Raw genomic sequence first — 16,795 nt, forward strand, 5'->3', positions numbered from 1 at the left:
ATTCATCATCGTTGTGAAATTCTTCTCTGCTCCTTTCACAATTATTTTAATATTTTCCGTCTTCTGTTTGACTTGGTCAGTGCAATTAATCACATATACAATAAACAGGATTAACCTATCCATAGGAATGTTCCACTGGTACTCCAGTGCTAGACAGAACGCCACAAAAAATCAGTCCTCCCTGTGGCAAACAAACTGCATTATTCATCACTGTAATCTCACAGCTTGATTGTTGTAAATATCTAAATCATATTTGTATTTTATTATTATTATTATTATTATTATTATTATTATTAATAATATTATTATTATCTATCCTACTTTATTTTCTACTAATGTAATGTGTGTATCTGATTCCTATTTTTAACATTCTTTTACTTAATTATACGCTTATTTATTGTTTATTCTTTCTTTCGTCTTTGTTAACGTTTTTATTCTTTTATTTGTGATTTTTTTTTTCTGTGGCTGTAACATAAGCAATTTCCGCCTGGGATTAATAAAGGAATTCTGATTCTGTATCCTCCTGTTGTGTGTCAACCTTAATATTCAATTAGGTTGTGCACCCTGAATTAAATCAATACAGGAAGAGCTGTCACGGTTGCTTTCTTTATTCTCGTCAGTCATCAATTATCATTAAATCCCTCTCTCTCTCTCTCTCTCTCTCAATTACCCCCTGTAGTGCCCTTGCGTACCCCTAGGGGTACACGTACCCCCATTTGAGAAACACCGCTCCATACCATACAGTCATAGGCTACAGACGTCAGCAGGGAAATCCATAACACCTTCTGCACGAGCAGAGACAGAGGGGAGTTTCCCCGTGCACGTGTGAGCTGCACATCTCTGCTTTTACACGGAATTCCTCCTCAATGACGGAGAAACAAGAAGTTTTATGGTGCATGTGTCGCATTGTCTGACACACACACACACGCACGCACACACGCACACGCACACACGCGCACACCACGCCCCCACCCCCTTCCTCCTCCTCCTCCTGTCGGGAACACCCCGCCTGTTCTGGATCCGTGTGTTCACACGGTGCTGCTGTGTTCCTGGTCCCGGAGCTCCAGCGCTGTCTGCAGCCGCAGGTAAGCCGCTGCTCCTCCGCTGAGCACCGGGGGTGGGAGCCCACAACACTCCGGGGAAAGCACACACACCGCCGGGTTCCGTCTGTCATGTCACACATATGTTGGCCAGTCGTTGGTTATTACGCTTGTTTGCTCAGCTTTTACCTGTGTGTGTGTGTGTGTTTGTGTATGTAGGTGTGTGAGCGCGTGCGTGTGTGTTTGACAGTTTTCATGCGTGCACGGGTTTTTCTCGGGTTGTCCGTGCACCTCTCCCCCCCTCTCGCCCCCCACACCCTGAGGTCCGAGCCCGCAGCAGCAGCCGCACTTTCCCCGCAAAGTTAGGCGCGTTTGTGCGGGTGCAATGCAGCAAAAAGCGCCTGTTTGGTGGATGTTGGAGCTGCCGCTGCACATCGCGGTGAATCCACCTGGATTTATGACCATTCATCACATGTTTCACCTTGTTTTTCAGCCCAAATGAGCAGCTCGGTTTAATCCAACTGTTTGATGTTAAATGGGACATTTGACGTGTCTGTGATAGGCTACAGCTTGGAATATGGTGACCTTGTGTGTGGCTTTACTGAGATGTCACATCACTGTGTTTGGTGGTGAATCCCTGAATGAGGTAGTTAAGCCACAGGCTGAGCTCATCCTGACCATTGATGGAATTTTCATTTATTTATTTATTTATTTTGCTACTTGTTTCCTCAAATGTTCACCTGAGGAGGGTGAGAAGCTTGTTTACCATAAACATGGGTTTGTGGAAAAAAAACAAGTAAAACTTATAAGTAAGTTTTTATCTTTTTATATTCCTATTGAGTTGAAAACTTCAAAGTCAGGGTAAATATGAAACTATATCCAGAGTTAAAGTCAAACAAAAGCACGGTTATTTCTACAACTGAATATTTTTTGGCATTTTTTTCCCTTTCAAAAACATTATATTTGCCCACTAGAGTCTATTTTATTATATTGTCAACTTTCTGTATCACTCCTCCCCAATAGTAACAACTATTGTAAACTCAGTAATGAACACTTTAACTGTTTACATTCCATACCTATATCAGTGAATATATTCTCTTTCATTTTCCTAGAGAAGAATGATGATCGTGAAATCAGACTTTTGGGCTGTTTCATTCTGTAGAAAACAATAATTATTTTTAAAAATGTTAAAGTAGGCTCAATTAAATCATATTTTTGGTTACTAATAACTTAATTAACTCTTAAATGGAAAAAAAATAGAGTAAATCTGCAAGTCTTTATGGTGGGGTAAGCCCTAACAGTTGTCTGACATGATAAATAGAACCAGCAAAGAACATTAAGAATGGGTCAATTTATTTTCTCTACAAAAATTATCCTTATTTGACTATTTTTCACCTCTTGAATATGAAACCAAAAATCCATTTCAGCTGTTTTTTTTTTTTTTTCTGATGATGGGATTGGTGATGCCATGACACGTCACCTGTATTTCAGTAAAAAACTAGATCAATGCATCAATCCTTCTCACGACTGCAACAAGTGCACAGCAGTAGATTGATTTCACTTCATTCAGTTAGAGATGCTCGGCATTCTCACCAGGTCTTCATGTCTGATCCATTGGATTTACTAATGTTCGTTAAAAGGAACATAAGAGTCCATTTTGCTGTAATTGGACCAATCCTAACAGCATCGAGGCTGGCAGTGATGAAAAATTGATTAATGGTGCACCATACGTTTGCATATAGCCACTTTAGAGTGAGGAATAGTATGTTTATTGCTGTCTGTCAAAAAAAGAACAAATAAATTAAGAGAAAAGCGGTCAAACAGACATAAACCCTTCCTCTAACAATGCTGACCGTAATTGATAAATACATTCTAATATATCATTGAGAATGCGCTTTGATTTGGCTTCTGTCATATGAGTAGGCAACAATCAGCCATAGAAAACAGTTTTTCTTAACGTTCAAACCAAATAACTGTAAGTAATTTTGAAATAATTGCAGTTTTGAGTTTGAAAAGTGTTTTATTGCTTTGTTATCATCCTTATTCTCCATTAGTGTTGTTGACACACTAAAATCACTTATTTTGTAGGTGGTTTACCTTGCTTTATAGTTCACTAACACGTACAGGGCTCGTGTTGCATGAGTCATCCTCCTTACTCAGCATTTTTACTTGTCCATTCTGTTCCTTGAGGTACTTTACTGTGAAAAGGATGATAGGCACAACTTTCTGTGTGATGGACAAAGCAGTCGTTAGTAAGTGATGAATCTGTCTAAACATTACTTGTTAGTTTGTGGTTAATTTGATATTATCTGAAGTTATCAGTTAAATGTAATGCCTTTATCAAGGACTCTTATTGTGAAAGGCTAATGGTGAAAGAGCAGTGTTCGATTGTGTGCATAGCATAAATGAGAGTGAGGCATACTTTTAAATATATAACCTTATATATATATATATATATATATATATATATATATATATATATATATATAAAAAACTTTTTTACATTTGATCTATTTAGTAGGGATGTGCATTGCCATGAAGCTGATGATATGATTTGATTCACGATTTCCACGTTACAATATACCCAACGATATACGTCGCAATATATCATGATAATAACTACAAATTTCACCTTTACAAGTACAAAATGGTATGAAATACAATTTTTTTCATTTTTTTAAAATGAGAGAACAAGTATAGGGTAACTAACTGTAATTCATGTACCAATATCAAAAACAAGTGGTATGTTTATCAAACTGTCAAGGCAAAGTTGGGATCTCGCATTGACCAGTGTTTCTTGAAAGAAAGGTCAAGTCAGGCGAGTGCAGCTCAGCGGCCGGAGTCAACCCACAGTCCAATGAGTATCAGTACCCCAATGGCTGAGAGTAATCCAAGCGCCACATCTGAGAAACAGGGACAAAACCAGTCACAGCCTGCTATAGAGAAGAAGATCCAAGGCCACAGACCCGAAGTAAAGTGGCCAAAGTCCAGCAGCAAGATGAGTGGGCAAAGATTGATGCAGATCTGGGCATGATCCTTGAGGGAGTCTGGGGGACAGTGGAGAAAAATGAGTGACCTGATCTACTTCTATGCGACAGAAAGGACAAAAAACAAAGGAAGAAAAAACTGACCCCTTCCAAGTCCTGAAGGCAACAGGAAATCACGCACCTTATCAAAGAGAGGATGGATTTGAGGAAATAATGGAAGAAATCGTCCCTGCAAGAGAGATAAGGCATTGACCTCCTGCAAGCAGAGCTGAAGGGTTGCCTGGGAAGATTGCGGAGAGCAGAAAATCTCCGAAACCAACGCAGGAAAAAAGACAAGGCGAGAACATCCTTCTTCAAGGATCCGTTCAGATTTGTGAGAGGCCTCTTTACAAGGGAAAGGAGCGGATCTCTAAAGGTGCCAAAGAGGGACCTGGAGCACTATCTGAAGGAGACACATTCAGACAAGCAAAGACTGGAACAAAGGAATATTCCATCAGATTCCTCAGCTAGAACACCAGTGGTCTGAGATCGACAACGCAGTGAAGAAGGCAAGGGCAGCCTCTACACCAGGACCAAATGGAGTTCCTTACCGGTTTCTGTAGAGACTATTGAGGGTGACATGGAAGAAACAAATCATCCCAAAAGCATGGTACAGAGCAGGGGGAGTACTAACTCCCAAGGAGAAGGATGCCTCAAACATCTACCAATTTCGACAAATCAGTCTTCTAAATGTTGAAGGCAGGATTTTTTTTTAGCATCGTTGCTCAAAGAATGTCTACTTACCTTAAACTGAACAACTTGATTGACACGTCGGTACAAAAAACGGGGTACCAGGTTTCTCAGGATACCTTGAACACACAAGCATGATTTGGCATCAAATACGATCTGCAAATTGGGAGGGAAGAGACCTGCGTGTTTTTCCCTGACCTGGCAAATGCTTTTGGATCGGTCCCCCATTCTGTCATCTGGGAACCCTTAAATTTCTTTCACATGCCTGAAACCATTACAAACCTGGTCAGAAACTACTTCCAGGACCTTTCACCACCTGAGCGGGCTTTTCAAGCCTTCAGTGTCAGCTGTCAATAAATAACACGGAAGTGACACCTCACCTCACTACCTTCTTTCCCCTACTCCCCTCTTCCCTCTTCCCACTCAAATCCAGGAAGTGCTAATTACTAGGGATATTAACAACACGTCCTATGAGCTGAAACTGTCAAATTATATTTTTCAAAAAAGTTGAACTTTTGCTTCTGCAACAGATTCTGATTCTGTTAAGTTTTTAAATTTTTATATTAAATAAAAAAAGTAACCACATCCATCTATAAGAGTGCCCAGTATGTTTTTTTAAAAATAAAGTGCAAACAACTTCCAAGCTAAAATGCATTGATGAGTGAGGTAGTTTAACAAGGTCTGATGTGGTTCACTGACACCTAGTGACTGGGTGTTGACATGCCGTGCCATGTTAGCGCAATTAAAGGGTTTTTTTAATTAAAGAACATGATTGAAAAATTGATTTTGACATTTTTTTAGATCAGTATGTGAATTGAGCTGTGAAATATCGTAATATATTGCCAAATCGATTTATTCTTACACCTTTACTATTTATCACACATAAAGTTGCAGCCACAAACAGGAAGTCAGAGGATTACGAAGTCACAGAAATAAAAAAGGATAAATTGTCAAGGTTGATACCCTTTCAGCATGCTGTAAAACTCAGTTAGTGCAGAATAGCTGTTTTTGAGTACAAGTTGTAGCTGTGGTTAATATTGTTGTTGTGTTGTCCTTTTAATGTATTCAAATTAATTCTCGAATTAGTGTAAATAGCTTTCGATGGGATGAATAGATTTAGACGATGCATGTGTTTTGCTGAGAGACTATTTCACCCATCAGATAGTGTGACGTCTGGCCAGCTCCCTGATTATTTTCATCCGACGTTTGTAAATTTGTGTTGTCACTACTGCAAATGAAATAGAAGCAGATGAAAAACTAAGTTCCAATGATTTTGATATATTAAAAAAATTGAAAATCCCTTTTCATTGCTTTGCTTTATTACACAATAATCCTTTATCTGGTAAGATTTACAGCAACACTGTATCCTTTTGGCTTCCCTTAGCAAAAGATACAATAGCTGAGGCTTTTATTGTGTGATAAATAAAGCAGCAGCAGAGGAGCCAGCAAATGTTGGATTCCCCGATTCCTGGATGCGCTGCTGCTCCTCCAGCGGAGCGAAACGCAACCCAGGGGAGTGAAGTCACATAGTGTTAGAGATAGGCGGCTCGAGCATGTCGGGAGAGAAGCACGTGCACGTTCACATACATTTACACATACATCCCTTCATATGGCAGACATTACAGGCTGTAGCTCAGTGCAGAACACGGACACAGCCCTTAACTCTGCAGCTGCACACGATAGAAAAATGGAGTTAGGATGGATTTTATATTTGAAAAAGAATGACCTAAAATAAAATAAAAAAGCACAACAAAAATCAGTCTATATTAATGCTGGTGTGTAACTGTGGTGCCTGATACAAACTGCAGTCAACATTTCAACAAAATAAGCATATGCTTTAGTCAGTCGACCACAGGTCGGCTGTGGCTTAAGATATACTTTACCTTCACCAGTTTCTAATTTAAACAAATTTTAAAAAAATGATTCGTGTCTGAAAAATCCTGACATTATTCCAAGTTACGTATATAAATCCATCCAAATTCTATTTTAATCTCTTTTTAACAAAGCATGGTATGTTTTTTGTAGTACTCCCTGCTCTATGCCTTTGTGGCTCATTTACATAAAAAATCTCTCTTTATCTTTTAAAAAAGGATAAGCTAATAAAGACCCATTGAGATGTGCATACTGAGTATTTTGGTCTTAAAACACGCCCTGTTTAATGTAATGGGATGAATGCAAAGTTTCACTGGGATTAACTGAGCTGCTTTAACAAAGGGCATCCGTGCTGCTGCACAGAGTAATGTGTGATCTCTGTTAGTGCAGCAGGGATGTCTGGGGTTTCCTCTCCTCCCACTCGCTGCTTGAGCGTGTGCACTGTGCAGTGGGCCCAGGTTGGTGCGCAGCCTGCAGCCTCAAAGATGCAGTGCATTCACCTTTCAATCGTGACAGCGGGGATGTAATCAGCAGAAAACCTGTCCAGACAACAGCTCTGCTGATTTAGGGAGATGGAAACATCACAAACTGGGGGAACAGTAGGAATAACATTTGGAGGCAGTGGAGACAACTCTATCTGCTGAACAATTGATTGTTGGTTCGTGAGTGACCCCCATTACGGGAACACGACTACCTCTGTCATGCAATGGGATGATGGGGCGCCTCAGATTGAATACAGATGCATGGACTTTAAAAAAAAAAAAAAGATTTTGACTTAGTTACATTATGCAAACTGACCAGGATGTGAAGTTTGATAGTTTTCAGGAAGCTTTGCAGAGTTTTTGGTTCACCGAGCATGTTCGTCTCATAGCAGGGATTCTAAGGCTGATGAACAAGATGGACCTGGTTTGGAGATGGTGTGATCTCAGCAGGTTTGCATGTGGAAAAACTCTGGATTCCCCTACTATTAGAGCTTTCATGCACATAACCACTAAGCATATCCTATTTGAGTATTCCTATTTGACACAATGGAAAAAATAAAAAATGCAAAAAAAAAATCATTTTAAATTTGCAATCTTTAAAGCATGTGCCGGTAGCTTTTAAATTGAAAATATTTCTATTTGAACTATTTTATATGAAGATTGTCCACACACACACACACACACACACACACACACACACACACACACACACACACACACACACAATAAATTGTCATTGCAGAAGAGTAAATAATAATTAAAAAAAAGTTGAAATCTCTTCTCATTTTTATTTATTTCCACATTAAATTACAATGACAACATACAATTTAAGTTTTGGTACATCAGGTAGAGATTCTGAAGCACTGTTATTCTGCAGGTCTTAGTGTGCATATTTTGAAATATAATCTCATCCTGGTTTCTGATAAAGAATTTCAGAGAAATGTTCGTCCCCACCCATGTTTACTGTAAAGGGCAAAGTCCAGTCTCAGTGTAGTGTGAGACATTATGTCTGTTTAAGGCAGCAGTTTTTAAGATCAACGATTTGGTTCCAACCAGATCTGAGTTTTCCTAACAACGTTGGGTTTGTCTGGGTCTACAGGGAGTCTCTGTTACACTGAGGAGTAAATGTGTTTTGTGTTTTTGTCTCTAGAACGGGATGTAACGTGTAACGTGTTATGTTGAGGAAGTTAGAATGATGTACGGAACATCTAATATCTTGACTGTTCTCACAACAAATTCCACTTTTGGAAAGACCTACAGCAGTTGGCACTAGATTTGGACAGTTGACACATGAGTTTGGCACAAAAAAGGTCCAATGTCTGAATGTGACGGATGTGATTCATCATTTCTGTTTACTTTCTTATTGTTGCAGAATACGGTAAGTATTTCCTTGCCAAAAACTTACATCTTCCTCCTTCTCCTCTAGGCTGTTAGTCAACGAGAATTTACATTAGAGTTTTTTTGCTTCTATCCAATGGCTTTATTTGGTTTAACTAATGTAAGTATAGTTCATGAACTTTCCCTGTTTCAAGGTGAAATTAATCCCCAGTAAATAATGAGCTTATCCTACTCTTAATGAAGAGTGTCTCGATCCAATATTGATATCTGTCCGATATCAGTAAAAAAAAGGCGAGTATCGATTAATCTCTGACATAATGTGTATATATAATAATCTTATTAAATATATTGAGTTATTTTCAGGGTTTTCTAATTTCTTTTTAATTTGTTTTATTCAGTTGTAAAATATTCTTATGTTTAAGGTTAATATGCATGTAACCCTTTGGTTAATAATAATGTTTTCTGTTATGCGTAATATCACGTGATCAAGCCTTTTCTAACATTGCAAAATACAGAATAAGTAATAACGGTAAGTATGATTCGTGACGCTATTGGATTGATATCGGTATCAACCTATACTCAAGGCAGCAATATCACATCGGAAGTGAACAAGTTGTGTTGGGACACCCTATAACTCTTAATTGTTAAACCTTATGCAAAAATGCCCCTCACTTGTAACATTTGATGAAAAAATGAAACTTTAATGAAAAAAAAAAATATATATATAAAAAGAAAGTACTAACTTCCTGCATTTATTTGTTGTATTTTAAGTTAAAGCCAATGTTTTGAGTGTAAAAATGGCAATAAGATATATTTCATACATAATGTTCTCATGAAGGTGTATACATTTACAGATTAGTTGTTTCTTTATTCATATATATATATATATTAAAGATTTTTTACAATAACCGCCTTATACTTTAATATCGGGATATATCGTATTGTATCGTATCGTGACCTATGTATCGGGATACACATTGTATCGCCAGATGCCAGGCAATATACACTCCTATTAATGAACTTGCGAGAAAAGTGGCACCTGAAGGAGCTCGTTGCAATTGTCTTGACAATAGTTTCTGTAAGCATTGGATCCGGCTGCTCTTTTACTCACACTGTTATTATGCATTCTAAGTACTGCATGATGAAGATCTTACAAGTTTAGTTGTTTCGGCTGATTGCCAAGATCTCTGTGAGCTGTGTGGATTGTTAGAGCAGAGATATTAAAATGCTTAAGTGTTGCTTTCATTGGAGGTAAATAAAAGTCACGGAAAACCCCACACCTCATCTTTTGTGCATCTTCTACACGAGTGTGACAATGGTAGATTTGGAAGACTTTGGGGACTAGTTTTCTATCACGCAGCGGACATTCAAACACTATGTAATAAAAGATTAAGAGCACAGAGAAACTGTTTTTTTTTTTTTTTAATTTGCGCTGATGGTAGTTTGATCCAGAGTGTGTGAAAGGGTAACGTTGTGCACATTGTGGCTGCAATACAGTGCAATGAAATATTCAGCCATGTTGTTGGAAGCAGAGCAAGCTCGAACATCTCAGTCTGAGAGTGTGTGTGTGTGTGTGTGTGTGTGTGTGTGTGTGTGTGTGTGTGTGTGTGCGTGTGTGCGTGTGTGCGTGTGTGCGTGTGTGCGTGTGTGCGTGTGTGCGTGTGTGCGTGCGTGCGTGTGTGAAGTAGCAGAGCAGAGCAGTATCTGAAACTGGGTTAACCAGATCTGGCCTCAGTCAGAAAAGCTCTCGTCTAGAAGCAACAGAATACATATCTTCAACATTTCATTCTTGCACACATGGTTTCCCTTACACTAATCTTCTTTTCTAGGGTTTTTTTTTTAAAAAAAAAAAATGCCTTGATAATTTAATAAAGAATAACAAATAATTTTTTCTACTTTCTCTAAAAAAGCTTGTATGCCCTATAGTTTTTGTCCAGAGCCGGAATGAAGCCAGATCTGTGGAGCTGACAGGACTTTCCCTCTCTTGGCAGAATACATTTTCTAATCCAAAACAGTTTATTGTGCCAAAGTGCTGCACATAAGTTGTAAAACAATCAAAAAGAAAAGAAAAAATCCAAACAGTGCTAAGAACAATAAAACACAAGAACAAAACAGAGACCATATAACTCCAATGGTGAGGTAAAAGCCAAGATTTTATTCTGGTTTTAGGGTTGATAAGACAAAACTGATGAGCAGACCTTAATGCTCCCTAGGGTGAATAAACATGTCAGAGGTCTGTGTGATGTATTGGGTCACTGACACATTAAAAGCCTCAAAAACAAAGTAAAAAAAAAAAAAAAAGTACTGTTTTTCAGCTTTTTGCAGCAGAGATGTGAATGGTTGATTATGCTGATGTAAGTGTGTCTGCTGAGATTGCATTAATGCATTATTGAATTAATTAACATTAGATTATGTTAATAATTTTGAATCCTTATTGTAATTCATGTCTTTTTCTAAGATATCCCATTTCAACGCAGAGGTTTTTTTTTTTACAAATGCTTTACTTCAAATTGAATGAATCAGTTTTCTTTTTGTCATTTATTTTAACACAGCACTGTAGAAACTCAAGCTGTTGAGCTAATGTATGCTACATTAATAATAATCATAAGTCATTGCTACTGTGTTGTGGGCAACAATACGAGTATTATCTCAATCACTCATCATTGATAACTTGACCCCAAACAAGCCAGATGTGACCAAAAAAACCCTTGTAGACTATTAATGGTCCTATTTGGCAGATGAATTTACATTTAATGTAATTATCAAAAAAATAAGGACAAAATATTAGTGAAACCAGGCAGTATGGAGCAGCTGAACTACAATGAGTGATGCAGGAAGACGCCACAGAAAAATATAAAGCTGAGGGTGAAGAAAAAAAAGGATATTCCTGAAGTGTTGCGTGGACTGAAGGAATAAAGAAACAACAAGGTTGTAGACGTGTTGTTGGCCAGTGTGACAGAGCGTGTTGTAACACTTGGAAAGAATTAGTGTCACAGATGCAGCATCAGCTGCTCTTGTTCGCGACACACTGAATACACACGTTTGTCATTCACCGCAATCACAATCTGCCACAAATCTGTCTGCCATAACCAAATTATGTCAAAATCACCTATTAAAATTACTTCATTTGAGAACATATTAAGGGTATTTCAAAGGTATATTGAGCGTATGCTGAGATTATACTGTATATAATGTAAATTGAGACAATATAAGGGGTAGATTGAGGGGTATAAAGAAGGTATATAGAGGGTATAGTGAGTATATTATGGGTATATAGAAAGCATATAGATTGTATGTTGAAGATATATATAGAAAATAATTATATATTAGTAGATATATGTTGTATTGACAGTGAGAGGTTAAATTGAGTCTATATTCAGAGTATACAGTATATGGAGGGTTCATAGAGTATATAAGGAGTTTATAGATGGCATTTTTAAGATAGATAGAAAGTATATTGAGAGTCTAAAGAAGGTAAATAGAGGATATAGAGAGGCTAGAAAGAGGGTGCCGGTATATTGAGTATATATTGTCAGTATATAGAGGGTAAAAGGGGATATATAGAGGGTGTATAGAAAGCATATAGAGAATATTAACTTTAGATATAGGGTATACATTTTGCTCAGAATTCTATGAAAAATCACCTATGTAGCATAATGATGGAATGAATGAGTAATAACACATTTGAAAGCATCCCAATGTAAATAAGTGGAAAGAAACAGTATTTAGTAGTTTTAGTGTCTCCTGAATGCATTTATTTCTATAGTTTTTTATTATTTCTGCTCATCTCTCTCCTGACCCTTGTATTTTCAGCTCATGTTCTAATTAAGATGATTTTCATCATTATTAATAATTGGCATTTTTAACAAAAAAAAAAAAAAATCATATTTTCAATGTTTTCGTTTGATAATTTTCTATTTTCTCTTTCTCAAGTAGTTCCATTGCGTTCCCTTAGGGGAACACTGTTATACAGGGTATACTGACCGTATAAGAGTTCCTCTCCAAACAGCTCTGAAGGTTCTGCATGAAGGTTCACTCATTCATCCTGCACCCATTTCATCATTTTGATGGGCTAGTCTTGTTGTCATGTGAGCCACCAGTCCCACCCAACAACACAACGCATTAACACAATCATCCAGTCAATCGTTGATCATTATCATTTCTTTCCTGTCTGCATCTGCACTTTTCCCTGCTGGTTTGTTATCAGGAAGGACAGCCTTTTCCTGAGCCCACGCCGCTTTTCCCTCCTAATTAGTGGATGAAATGATATATTACCAACAAGTCGTCAATGTAAGAACGACCAGCAGCAGCATTTACAGAAAGTGAGAAAAAGTAAAGAGAATTGGTGAGAGAGCAGACATGGAGGAGAGGTCAGGACAAGGTTCTCAGAGACAAAAGTCTGCACGGTTTGTTTTTCTCTGTTTTCCGATTCATTGAGCCCGTCAGGGAGCTGCAACGGCCTGCAGACTCCAGAGGTCATTATCGAGAGCACAAATTGTTCGGCGGCTGTGACATGTTTGGTCCGTGGCTGCAAGAGCAGAATTTCAAATGTTTGTCACGACTTGGCAGGAGGTGCTGTAAACAACACCAGGCTGTGTGCAGAAAGAGAACTCAAACACTAAAAGACAGTTAGAAAAGACAGACAGACTCTGATATTAAATAATATTAACTGAATGAAGATTATTTTCTTTTGTTGAGCAAATCTTAACATTTTCTGACAGTCATGTTGGAATTTTATCCAATGGCAGTGAACGCGGTTTTTCTTCTGTAATATTTTCTAGGTCGACCACTGTTTATTTAAATGCTGGCATTTACACAGTTGATCATATCCATTGGCATAATTTAAGATTTTTGACTTTCTGCCTTCACACAGTCGAGCATATCATGAATATGATTGTCTAAAGTTCAGCAGTTCTTCAAATCCAGCCTTTAATGTAGGAAATCCTAGTGCATATTTTAATTGCGAGCTCTATCAAAAGATCATATATACTGTAGTACTAGATGTTTTGTTGGATTACTTACGTTAAAATAGAATACTGTACTTAAACATTAGCGATCTAATGACTCGCTGAGTCATACATTCAGACGAATCCCTGCATTCACCAAAGAAAATGCAAGCGAGGTTGCAGGTGAGACAGGAAGGACCCAGCAGCCAATCAGGAGAGGGAGCCATGACATCAAAAGAACTGTCCTATGATGTCACTGTTCCAAGAGGTTTGAATGGGTCACTTTGATTTTAATTCTACCAAATAATAAATAACCGTTAAACTTATGAAAACACAAGAACACAGCAAGGGTCTCCTTAGTATTCTGGACACTGGGGTACACTGGTCTGTTAAATCAGGACTAGATTTGGGGGACGAGTTATCAGACAAAAATCTGTTGTATAATATTAATAGTAACCTGTCACTGTGTATAGTAATATATTGGAGTTGTGAATGTTTAGCCTTTTATATTATATGTCTGCTTCTGAACCATGGGACTACGGATGGAAATTAACGTTGAGCTAAATTCGGTGTATTTGCATTTTTGGCTGTACATTAATATACATAATAATTAGGGATGTAACGATTCACTCAACTCCCGATACGATTCGATTCACTATACTGGGTTCACGATACGATTCTCTCACAATTTTTTCATTTACAAAATGGGACTGTAGACAAATTTTTTTTTTGGGAAAATAACTAGAAAATACTGTATTATTTTCCTTTTATTTTTCATTGTCAAAAGAATTCCTTGATAAACTATTCAAAACAATGCAATTTAACTAAAAATAAATCTTGAATTAAATAAATAAAGGAATAATACAAATGAAAATGAAGCCTATTAATTTAAATTCTGGTTCTATAATAAACAATGCAAAACTGCATAATAGTTATTTTTCTTTTAAAAGTGCCACTGAAAATGTATTTTGTGCCTTAACAATTGGACGTGAAAAAGAAAAAAAAAACGTCATTGCACTGATTTACGTCATATTTGTTTGGACCAGCAGAGGGCGCTGGTAACCCAGTGGTCGGTTGGCATGCAGATATCTTGCAGTGAAGAAGAGAAGCTATGCTAGCAGACAGAGCTAATAAAAAAACGTGACTTTTACAGATATTCAAGTAATATTACAGATATTCTTTCGGTGCTAAAGGGGTAATGAATCATTTATTAACATATTTAAGAGTAGAAGGCGGCCAGAAAGAAAGTATTAGCAGACTCCGCCCGCCGCCAACACTTCCGGTTCTGGTTAAAAAAAGTACTGCAATTCAATTGTCAGAAAATCGATATCAACCGTGATACCTATGAATCGATTTTTAACTGCCTTACGATTAATCGTTACATCCCTAATAATAATAATAATAAAGTACTCAGAAAACAATAGTGAGGATGCGATACGTCATTACTAATTATCACCATCGACAGAGATCGACCAGCTTTGTGAAACTCAACTGGCTCTGGCCTCAAGCGTCACTTTCTTTTTTTATTTCCTCCTGTCACATTCAGTTCATTTAAATCACAGCAGTAACATCCAGGCTTCGAGGAAGTGCCTGTCAGACCATGCGTGATGTTATGGAACTATTGTCGTGTCTCACCTCCTCGATGGCACCACAGCGTCAAATCTAGCACCACTTCTTCCTTCAAGGACTCCGTTTAAAGTCGTTCCTCACTTTCTTTGCAGAAGCTCATCTACAGTCCCAGCATGTGTTATTTTGCTGAAAGCTAATTAAGAAGTTTGATCACTCATATTGGTTGGCTGGTCTGTGACATTGTGACTTTCCTTTTCTGCTGCAGACTCACAATAGGAGGCAATAGGCCACGTGTGAGTGCTCGTCACTGTTACGCAATGTGGCAGGCTTGACTGAGGTGACTTATTCAATTTCACACAAGTGTCTAATGCTGCTTCGTTTATTCAAATTGGTTTGTGACTGACAACCCATGATGGACTGTGTGTCTGAGGAGCGTTCAGACATTATAGCTCAGTGATGACAATCAGATGCAGATGACAGCAGGTAGCGGCTGATTGGCGATGACATAAAGCAGGGGTGTCAAACTCATTTTAGTTCAGGGGCCAAATATGGAACAGTTTGATCTCAAGTGGGCCACAGATTTTATGCAGGAAAACAAGTAATTTCAACATTATTGTGCCCTTGCTTTGTTTTAAAAAAACAAAGCAAGATTTTGAAAAAGGAAGAAAAGTGGAGAATCTCTGTGAGAAGACAACAGCTGTCTTATCGATTCCACCTCCCAGTGAGCGCAGGTTCTCATCCGATGGCAGGAAGTGGATTGCATACTGGGAGATGCATGTCTTAGATAGCAGCACAAATCTTATATGCTTCATTTCCCTCCAGTTGAGATAAGCAACACAAGCTGCACCAATTTGAAGGCAGATATCGGTCTCAAAGCAGGAAAAACTGCACTGCATACTTCCTTCCTTCTCAGTCCAGGAATCACTCGTGCGTGCACGTGTGTGCATCTGTGTGTGTGTTTCAGTGCCATACTAAATCAGCCTGCCAAAGGTTGGGGCTGAGTCAAGCAACCTTCTGTTTAATGGTCACCTGAGATGCTCTCTGCCCTTCATCATCTTTGCCGACTGACGTCTCCAGTGCATCAATGATTCAGCATCCTGTCAATTATGTTAGTGGGGTTTGCGACACTTCAACCTACATGATGTCCAAAACCTCCCAGAGGAAGTCGGTGAACAACTCACCTGTCTTTTGACATAAAATGGCCATTTGTGTTATTTATTTATGATTCAGAGCTGAGTTTGTCAAAATTGATTTAGTGTACATTCTCACAAGCCTGTGCCGGGGGACGCTGAATAACAGGAGATGATGGAGTCGTAGTAGTGTACAGGGTTGGGGTCAACTATAATTGTTATTGCGTACTTGATAATTCATTACAATTATGGCATAGTTATGTTTGTAATTGTATTTTTAAAATTCTGTTGCTGTCATAATCGGAATTGAATTGGAATTTAGTTCAGATTTGTAATTGTGATTGGCTTGAAAATTCTATAAAAAATGGTCAATTATAGTTTAACGCAAAACTGGGGATCCATGTTACAGTTCTATGTACAGTTCTACACATATGTAGTTAACAATTATTAAAATATGTTTCAAATCGAGCTTTCCCACATTTTACCATTTCAAAAAAAATTTAATCGAGTGATATACTGACAGAAAAAAAGGCTCAAATGCCCACACCGAGAATATTAAAATATATTTTCAATGTAATGTAACCAATAGATGGGAAAGAAATTAGATATTAGATAGATATTTGTTTTTAGTGTATTTTACAGATGATTTAGGTTATCATAAGAGATGCTTTCACAAGAGGAAGGTTAGGTTTTATGGGTTTA

General features: G+C 37.9%; 1 protein-coding gene across 4 annotated transcripts in view; it reads left to right on the top strand.

Annotated features, from left to right (window-relative positions):
- The first annotated feature begins 881 nt into the window (after positions 1-881).
- Positions 882-16,795, top strand: part of sytl5 (synaptotagmin-like 5) — a 55,664-nt gene continuing 39,750 nt past the window's right edge. Inside the window, exon 1 of one of the 4 annotated variants that reach the window (XM_028435976.1) lies at positions 882-1,085. The gene's annotated coding sequence lies outside the window, so the exon portion shown is untranslated. The remainder of the gene's footprint in view (positions 1,086-16,795) is intronic. The other 3 variants (XM_028435980.1, XM_028435979.1, XM_028435977.1) reach the window with 3 other exon arrangements.

Source organism: Gouania willdenowi, chromosome 21, assembly GCF_900634775.1.
Source record: "Gouania willdenowi chromosome 21, fGouWil2.1, whole genome shotgun sequence".
NCBI lineage: Eukaryota > Metazoa > Chordata > Actinopteri > Blenniiformes > Gobiesocidae > Gouania > Gouania willdenowi.